A 9,335-nucleotide genomic window follows, 5' to 3' on the forward strand; every position below is an offset into this window, starting at 1 on the left:
AGTGTGATTCTGAGTAGCACTCTGTCCCTTGTAGATAGATTGAGGAACATGCATAGTGGGCAGATTACCAGTCTCCCAAAGGAAGGTGTTAGCAACTGCTGAGCACTGATGATGTCACTCTGGCCCCTCATAATAATTTTCCTGTTTTCTGGACTTATTTCTTTGTCAGATGCAATAGTTCTAAGTCTCCGATTCCCCCCAGATGGCTGCTTTGCTGCTTTCCTGCTTTGCTTACTGATTTTTACTCTTACTCAGCTTTCCTGCTTTTGGCCCACTCCAATCTCCCTATTTTCTGACATTGCTTCACAAACAGCTTTGACATCCTTGCTCTTCTGTTTTCAAAGCTTAAGTCCCAAAGGAACTTCAATTCACTTGCACCTTAGTTTTTTAAAATAAAATTTAAATTCATTGTTGAACTTAAATCCCTTTCTGAACTCTATTGCTAATTTACAGATTATAAGGGATGATTGAAGATTTTTGCCTAGATTGGAGAAGGTCATGATGAGAAGACTGTGGCAATGTCAAGGATAAAATTGAAGGCTAGTGAGGGTTTAAGAAAGAAATACCACTTAAAGTAAAGTTATTATGTGATTCCACATTTGCTTGTCTGTTTCGCTCAGTATAGATACTTTTGAAAAATTATTCAGTAAGCATAATGTCTGACAAGTAATTGATGGCAAACAGATATTGTTTCAAAACATAGATAAAAAATAGCAGTGAGAGTTAAACCAAGGCCTCTGGGGCATGAAGAAGTTATAATACACAGTACCTGACCTCTCTTTGGAAAATGAAGGAAAGAAGTCCAGGTTCTCTCAGATTTCAAGTTAATGTTTTTCTGAGTGGTTCGTGGTGTTATCGACAGAGCAGGGGAAATAGAGGTGTTAGCAGGCTCTGAAGGTACAGACTATGACTTTGCTTTTTGTTATACTTGATTTTTGGGTATCTATGGGACATGCCAAAGGTGCCGTCCAGTAAGGAGTTGTATATTTGTACCTGGAACTCAGAGGAGATATAGAGACTGGAGATCTGGCCTACAAAATGGGATTCTTAGAGTGGGGAACCTCAGTTTTTAAAAAGTGAACTGCAAGAATATGCTATCGAGGAGGTTGAATAAATGGACCTAAGAACTAGAAAGGGAAACAAAAGAATATTGCCATGGAAATGTAGAGAAGAGAAAATATTGAATGTGATGATATGGAATAAGTATATTTCCTGTGGTAGTCCTATGGTTTGACCCAGCCAAGTGGGAGGTGCAGAAGAACAAGATGACCTATGCAGGCACTGGTGAGAATCCTAACACCATGGCATGGCCCTTTCATCCAAATCTGCCTTTGCAAGGTTGGCTGCAGAACCTACTGAAGGCTGCACGTTTCTCTTTCTCTAACTGGACAGAGTTGCTTGTACACTTGAGAGTACTATCTTTGCTTTAAAGGTGAAGAACTGCCCTAGCTGGTTTGGCTCAGTGGATAGAGCGTCGGCCTGTGGACTGAAGGGGCCCGGGTTTGATTCCGGTCACCTTGACCAGGTTGCAGGCTCAATCCCCAGTGTGGGGGGGCGTGCAGGAGGCAGCCAATCAATGATTCTCTCTCATCATTGATGTTTCTATCTCTTTCTTCCCTCTCCCTTCCTCTCTGAAATCAATAAAAAAATATTAAAAAAATAAAAAAAATAAAGGTGAAGAACTTAACTTCTGAATCCTCAAAATAATGTCTGGGCAAACTTTTCCGCTTAAACCTGTTGTTTCCTAACTAGTGTTTGTACATAGTTGGTAGTACAGTGCTTTGTACATAGCTTGTGTCCACTCAGAAAATGTCAAGTGAATGAATGATGTCGCTACTGACTCCTACATTTTTTAATCTGTTCACATGGCACACATGAGGCTGATGCAATGACTCTTTTCACAATATGCAATAGGCACAATCTCTAGTCAATCTAACACATTAAAACATTTTTTTTTGATACTTTTAAAGTGGAGTCAATCTGTAAGGAAGTGACAAATGATGAGTTTGTGAATAAACCAATTCATACATTCCTTACTCTTGATAATTTTTTTTTTTCAGTGTAAATTTTTTACATTTAGAATTAGGCAGCTGGACTCAGTTTAGATGATTCCAATTTTGTTAGCAACATCCAAAGCATTATAGTGAGGAGCCAGTTGAACATATGCCTTCTTCTCACCATCAGGCCTGATCAGGGTGTTGACTTTGGTCACATCAATGTCACAGAGCTTCTTCACAGACTGTTTGGTCTGGTGCTTGTTGGCCTTGACATCCACAATGAACACAGTGTATTATTGTCTTCTATCTTCTTCATGGCTGACTCGGTGGTCAGGGGAAGTTGATGATGGCATAGTGGTCAAGCTTGCTTCTCCTGGGTGCGCTCCTCTGAGGATATTGAGGCTGCCTCCAGAGCCTTAGTGTCTTTGGCCGTCGGAAGGTGGGTGACGTGAGGATCTTCTTTTTTGTGTGGCTGAGGACTCCTTTCAGCACTGCTTTCTTTGCCTTCAAAGCCTTTGCTTTGGCTTCGGCTTTGGGAGGGGCAGGGGCTTCCTTCTCAGCTTTTGGCGCCATCTTCGTGAAAAGGACTCTTGATAATTTTTATGAGCGTTTTCTTACCATTTCTATGCTTTAGTTTCTGATTCTGGAAAGTTGAAACTACTTGGACTTGGGCCATTGGCCTATTTTTGTGTTTCCAGTTCTGCAAATTAGAACATATCTGAAATGTATTAATTTTAGAGTATGTAAGCCAAAAGTGTATTTAAGAATCCCTATTTGTTCTTTTGTAATGTAAAAGTTAAGTGACCTCCAGTAGAGAGGGACCCCGCTCTTCTATAGGCTTGTCTGAAGAATAGGGGACTATTTACATGTGAGCTTGGAATCATTGTGCAAAAAAAAAAAAAAATGGTGTGTTTTGATGCATCCTATCAATCATTCTATTCTTTTAAGAGTTTTACTTTGTGTTCCACAGAATAGAAATCTAGCTTATTGCCTTTAAATATACATACAGAGTCAATATTTATCTTTAAATTTTGATGTTTTTCTTGGCATAATTCTTAGATTAGAATTAAGAGTTTTTGTAATTTATGAGCCAGTCAATTGAGTTTATGAATATAAAATGAAACCAGTCAAGCCACCAGAATGAAGATGCATAAGTCAGGTTGCTCTATAGATGAATATTAATTACTAATGGCTGAGAACTACATGCTGCTACTACGACAAAACAGATTACCTCTATGAGAGCTATAGGGTAATCTAGTTAAGTAATCAAGCAATTTGCTTTTGCTGTTGTTTCTACTCTGTTGAGGGGACCCAAATCTGGAATGCTATGGACTGAATGTTTATGGCCCACCAAAATTCATGAAGCCCCAAACCCCCAATGTGATGGTGTTTGGAGATGGGCCTTTGGAAGTTAATTAGGGTTAAACTAGATCATGAGGGAAGGGTTCTTGTAATAGAATTAGTGATCTTATAAGAAAAGGAAGTGAAGATACAGCCAGAAAGCAGCAAGTCAGGTAGAACATTGTCACAAAAAAAAACAAAATTTATCTGTACCTTGATTTTGCACTTCCCAGCCTCACGAACTCTGAGAAATTTCTATTTTTTAAGTCACCCAGTTTATAGTATTTTGTTATGGAAGCCCAGATGAATTAATAAACTAAATGTTCAGAGATTGTGAGGTATTATATAGGATATAAACAGGATGATGTGATAGGGAAGCAGAAGCATGACTAGAGAAGACCTCTTATTGGAGATGTTATTGCTGTCAAGAATATGATTGTTTAGTGCTATAAAGAGTAAAGGGAGAGAGTGTTTCAGGATGAGGGAACAACCTTCTTATTTGTCTTATGTCTACCCTGGAGCCACTCTGTGTAATCAAATTATTAAATAAAAAGAGTTGAAAAAAATAGACAAAGATGAAATGTATTTTGGACTTGGATGAGGATGGAGAAGGACTTGGAAAATATAGATTTTTTTCTGGGCATGTATGCAAATCATTTAAAAGAAAACAATGAGAAATTATTTAAAATAGCAAGAATTGTTGAAAAGGGAGCTTCTTGGTAAAATCTATATTGTTAGTTAACATTCTCACTCTTACTCTTCCTTTTACGTTTGTGTTACAAAACAATTTGTTGTGTCTGATTTCTGTAGGATCTACATTCACAATTGTGGATACCTCTCTACAAATGGACATTGGAAACTATGAATGGATTGGGAAGTCAGTATAGATTTGCTGGCGTGCAGTGTTTTATTTCTGCTGTGTAAGTTAAGGTCTAACCTCTGGATCCAGATTTCTGCACCGATTTCCTGTCTGAGGCTCTGCAAATGTGGTTGGCACCATACTAGGGTGGCTCAGGTAGCCAGGAACTGAGATTATGTTTACCATTTTCATAAACCCTCATGGAATAAATATAGGCTCCAGTCACTCTCTATTCTACCCTCCACTATTGCCGCGAGCAGGAAGGAAGTATCATTTTCATCTCCTGGTACAATGAAAGCTCTGAGAATCTAGTTACAATTTCTCTTAGCAAATGGAATCCCAGAAGAGTCTGCACATAGCTAAAACGCACATGCATTCTCCTGTTAGAGGTGTTTTTTTCAGACCATGGTTGAAAAATATCTGCTCTTTAAATTATTCCACTGCTTTACAGAGGAAGTATTAATTACATGACTGCAAGCATAGATCAGGCTGGGATGTAATTACAGGGCTTGCTTTGTCTCTGTTGTCCAACAGAATTAGGCAGGAAGTGCTCATGATGCCAGCAGTCTAAGGTGTGTTGGAGCCCATTATGTTTCTGGTTCTCTCAAGAACTTAAGCATGGATCAAATGACATCTCTGTTGCCCAATTGTCTGGAAAAAAATGACAACGCAAGTATTAACAGAGATACAGTTTTACAGATTTTATGTTTGTACATTGATAGAAAATGTTGTAGGAAGCCTTCAAAAGGGCGTCTTGTAGAGCGTCACTCTTGCTCTCTGGCTGTTCTCCCTTTTGTCACACTGTGAGTCCATTACTGGCTCTACGTTTGGTTTTGCATTAAGCAGTGATGTAGCTGAGAAGGTGAAAATGTGTTTGCATTATGTCGTTTATTTCTTTCTAACAATACATCTATATAAAATTGTTTCTCTTAAATGTCTACTTTCGAATTAGAATGTCGGAATAAAAATAAAATTTCTAAAATTACCCTGCTATTTCATTTGCTTTTTGAGTAATTCTTTCCTATATTTTTATTTTTTCATCATTCTCATAAAAATTAAGTCTATGTAAGCTTTTATCTGTTAAAGTAGACAGATAGGACAGAGGTGGACTCTTAGATGCAGAGAGCAAACATGGCTGCCAGAAGGGCAGAAGATGGGGGGAATGGGTTGAAAGGATAAAGGGATTGAGAAGTACAAATTGGTAGCTGCAAAATAGTCACAGGGATGTGAAGTACAGCTTAGGAAATATAGTCAATAATCTTCTCTAATAATAGACAAATATGCAAATTGACCACACCTCCGACACACCCACAAGCCACGCCCACAAGCCACGCCCACCACCCAATCAGAGCGAGTATGCAAATTAACCCAAACCAAGATGGCTACAGCCACAGAGAGCAAGGTTTCCTAGGTAACAGAGGAAGCCAAGCTTTCCGCCTGCCCTAGCCAGGCCTAAGCCTCCACTTAAGCTACAAAGTTTCAATTATAGAAGGTAAACAAATTCAAACAAATGGCAGCAGAATGGAGCTTGAGAGAGCAGGCCAGGGTTGCCGCAGGCAACAGGGGAAGCAAAACTTTTCGCACACCCTGGCCGGGCCCACCCGCTTAAGGCAACAAAGTTTCAATTATAACCCCAACACAAATGGCTGCCAGCCGGCCTCGGAGGGAGCCCCAGGCTTGGCTCTGCTCCAGGCTACAAAGTTTCAATTGTAGAAGGAAAATAAATTCCAGATACCAGGGCCTCTGCTTGCGTTGCCAGGGGGTGTGGCCGGCCTGAAAACCACAGGCCCCTCGCTCAGGCCGCCCCACACCCTAAGGGAAACCCCACCTGATCCGGGACACCCTCAGGGCAAACCAGCTGGCCCCCACCCCTTACCAGGCCTCTATCCTATCTAATAAAAGAGTACTATGCAGATTGATCATCACTGCAACACACAATATAGTGCCCCCATGTGGTAAAGATCCTGCCCCCATGTGGACACAAGATGGCCTCCACAAGATAGCCAGCAGGAGAGGGCAGTTGGGAGGCACCTGGCCTGCAAGGGAGGGCAGTTGAGAGGGACCAGGCTTGTAAGGGAGTATTGTAATAACTATGTATGGTGCCAGGTAGGTCCTAAACTTATCAAGGGGATTACTTTGTAAAGTATATGATTGTCTAACCAGTCTGCTGTACACCTGAAATTAATACAGAATAATACTGAATGTAAACTCTAATTAAAAAATAAAAATAAGCAAGTTTTTAATTGTTAGTTCTATTGCAAGTTTCCTTGCAATGATCATCTTTATGCTCAGCTTTTAAGCTCTCCCCTCAGGCAGTTAAAGTAGCTAAATTTTGCTACTGTTTTCTGTCATTTGGGATTCTACATCTTCTGAAAATTCTTTGCATAGTTATAGATTCCTCTCTATCTCTTCTCCCATACCAAATATTACGTTTTTGATATTTTTCTTATAACTATTGGGCAAACCATACTACATACCTAGTCTTTCTTCAAGACTTCCACATTATTAGAATGTTTGCTTTCCTCAAAATCCACCCCACACTTCCACTGCACATGTGCATATAATCACTTCTAGTCCCAGTTGCAAAACCTGACATTCTTACTGTTTTTGCAATCATTGAATATATTTCCTATTCAGTTTCATTTTTTATATTTTAATTCTCTTCTTTTTAAGATAAGATGACAATGTCTATACTATAGTAGAGTGGGAGAAATGAACCTCCAGGGTCGTACATGCCTCCTCGCCCCTTTCCCTTTATTTTGGATCATTTCAAGAAAAGTCATCACTGGCAAAACAAAGACTTGGATTTTGAGTAGCATCTTCATTCTTTGTTAGGAAAGCAACACTAATTAAATTGGTTGATTGTTTCAGAAGGAAATGTAAAATAATATTTAATATATTGCAAGAGTTGAAATCTCGATAAACATGGGTACTATGAAACAAAATGAAAATATTCAAAATGAAGTCTATATTCTAAAACACCCACTAATGCAGCAGAAAGAGTAATGATATAAAGTCAAAACCCTAAGTCTGTGTCTTGGCTCTGCCTCTTACTTGCTGTGTAATTTTGCTGGACACATCTCTCAACTTTGTTAAGTCTCAATTGTCTCATGTAAAAGAGAAAATATTTATCCATATCCATGAGCTGTCATGTTAAAATTCAAATAGGATTATAATATGAAAGTGACTAATAACCTTTTATCATCTTCTGGGCTATAGCTTTATGCTAGTCTGTATTCATATTCTTTTCTTTTGAACGAGAATCCTATCTAATAAAAGAGTAATATGCAAATTGACCGTACCTACGCTACACCCACAAGCCATGCCCACAATCCAATCAGGGGCTAATATGCAAATAAACCCAACCAAGGTGGCTGCAGCCACGGAGAGCAGGAGGGAGGCTTGGGTTTCCCTGGCAATGGAGGAAGCCAACCTTTCTGCCTGCCCTTGCCAGCCCAGGCCTCCACTCAATGCCTAAAAGTTTCAATGATAGAACATAAATAAATCCCAACAAAAATGACAGCAGCCACAGAGCTGGAGAGAGCAGGAGGCTAGGATTGCCCCCAGAGATGGAGGAAGCCAAGCTTTCCACCTTCCCTGGCCAGCCTAGGCCTCCACTCCAGGCTACGAAGTTTTAATTATAGAAGATAAATAAATCCCAACAGAACTTGCTGCAGCCACAGAGCGAGCAGGAGGCGTGGCTCCACTCAAGGCTACAAAGTTTCAATTATAGAAGATAAATAAATCCCAGATACCAGGGCCTCTGCTTGGGTCACCAGGGGACATGACTAGCCTGCAAACCACCACAGGCCCCTCGCCCAGGCCACCCCATGCCCCAAGGGAACCCCTACCCTGATCCAGGACACCCTTCAGGGAAAACCAACTGGCCCCCACCCATGTACCAGGCCTCTATCCTATCTAATCCTATATAATAAAAGAATAATATATAAATTGACCATCACTCCAACACACAATATGGCTGCCCCCATGTGGTCAAAGATGACTGCCCCCATGTGGACACAAGATGGCCAGGAGGGGAGGGCAGTTGGGAGGGACCAGGCCTCCAAGGGAGGGCAGTTGGGGGTGACCAGGCCGGCAGAGGAGGGAAGTTGGGGGCGACCGGGCCTGCAGGGAAGTGCAGTTGGGAGGGACCCAGGCCTGCAGGGGAGAGCAGTTGGGGGGACCAGGCCTGCAGGGGAGGGCAGTTAGGGGCAAACAGGCTGGCAGAGGAGCAGTTAGGCATCAATCAGGCTGGCAGGGGAGTGGTTAGGGGGTGATCAGGCTGTCAGGCAGAAGTGGTTAGGGGCAATCAGGAAAGCAGGCAGGCAAGCAGTTGGGAGCTAGCAGTCCTGGATTGTGAGAGGGATGTCTGACTGCCTGTTTAGGCCCAATCCTACCGGACATCTGTTGAGGGGTCCCAGATTAGAGAGGGTTCAGGCTGGGCTGAGGGACAACCCCTACCCCCCGTGCACGAATTTTGTGCACCAGGCCTCTAGTAATTTAATATTTTTTCTCAAAGAGAAGTATATCAAATATACTTGAAAAGTTTCTAGTGTTTTCAAACTAAAAAAAATCACTTTTGAAGAAACTTGATTTACTTATATAACATCCTGTCAGTCACTAAGCCCAAATGATTTTACTATAAATTACATTACCGAGTTCCTTGGACTCATAATAAGTTATTTCTCATGCCAGTTTTCATCAAACACTCTCACATGATATTCTAGAATTTAGTCTTTATCATCAAATAAATATTGCATGCCTGGTTATAGAAGACATTATTCCAAGCAGAAAAAAAACAGAGCTTTTTTTTTTTTTAAAGTGTATTTTTATTGATTTCTGAGTGGAAGGGAGAGGGTGAGAGAGATAGAAATATCAATGATGAGAGAGAATCATTGACTGGCTGCCTCCTGCATCTCCCACTACTGGGGATCAACCCCAAAACCCAGGCATATGTCCTAGACCAGAATTGAACTTGGGACCCTTCAGTCCACAGGCCAATGTTCTATCCACTGAGTCAAAACAGTTAGGGCTACAGCTTTGTTTTTAACCCTTATCTTGGAGTAAGAGAGTGATGTACCTTTGGTGAAGATCACACAGCATCATGGTTGAGAGCACAGAATCTGGTCCAGCAGTTT

At 41.0% G+C, this 9,335-nt stretch overlaps 1 pseudogene; it reads right to left on the reverse strand.

The window, feature by feature from the left end:
- Positions 1–2,101: 2,101 nt before the first annotated feature.
- On the reverse strand, positions 2,102–2,570 carry LOC114232434 (60S ribosomal protein L23a-like; annotated as a pseudogene).
- Positions 2,571–9,335: the final 6,765 nt, after the last annotated feature.

Source organism: Eptesicus fuscus, chromosome 8 (genome assembly GCF_027574615.1).
Source record: "Eptesicus fuscus isolate TK198812 chromosome 8, DD_ASM_mEF_20220401, whole genome shotgun sequence".
Classification (NCBI taxonomy): domain Eukaryota; kingdom Metazoa; phylum Chordata; class Mammalia; order Chiroptera; family Vespertilionidae; genus Eptesicus; species Eptesicus fuscus.